Here is a 723-nt window from a genome sequence, read left to right on the forward strand (position 1 = left end):
AATTTGTTAGAGTGGTCCTGTGACAGCCAGGTAGAAAGCGCACATGCTTGCCATTGCCATTCCCTTTCCCTCGTGCTGAGAATGTCCAGTTTTAGGTCCTGTTCTGAAAACATTCTCCCATGCGATGCGAGGAATCCGTTCTGGTCCTCCCCTCATAATAGAAAGAGGTGAATCTGGCCCAAGAGAGAGATTTCTCATGAAACAGGCCAATCTCTGGGTTTGGGCTGCTGTTTTAGAGTTACAGTTTTCTGTCTTATTTCCTATTTTGTAGCTGAAACGGAAAGATGACTTTATACTTTCTGTGCATAGAAACGGAGCCTCTTCAGGCAGCACTGCCACCTAGCCTTTCAGCACAGCCAGCCAGGTTTTAGGGTAGCCATGCCTTGTATTGCAGCTTCTTGTACGAGGCATAAACAGCAGTGCTTTTAGCACCCACCTCCCATTTCCAGTGGAAATGCACCCTCCAAGCATTTGACACCTTTGCCTCGGAAGTGTTAGTGTGTAGCTAGATACTTGTACATGTGTACAGACAAATAAAACATTCCGAATTGTTGCATTAACTCTGCATTTTCTGGCATTCCAGGGCATGGGAGCCAGCTCAGAATTGTTGATTGCTATCTCCCGTTGGTGTTCCAGGTGACCTCGGATGGGTGGCAGCTGTGGTTTATGCACAGGCTTTGGGTAGGGTTGGCCCTGAGCCACTCCCTCTGCTTGGGAATAATG

Source organism: Struthio camelus, chromosome 15 (genome assembly GCF_040807025.1).
Source record: "Struthio camelus isolate bStrCam1 chromosome 15, bStrCam1.hap1, whole genome shotgun sequence".
Taxonomy (NCBI): Eukaryota; Metazoa; Chordata; class Aves; order Struthioniformes; family Struthionidae; genus Struthio; species Struthio camelus.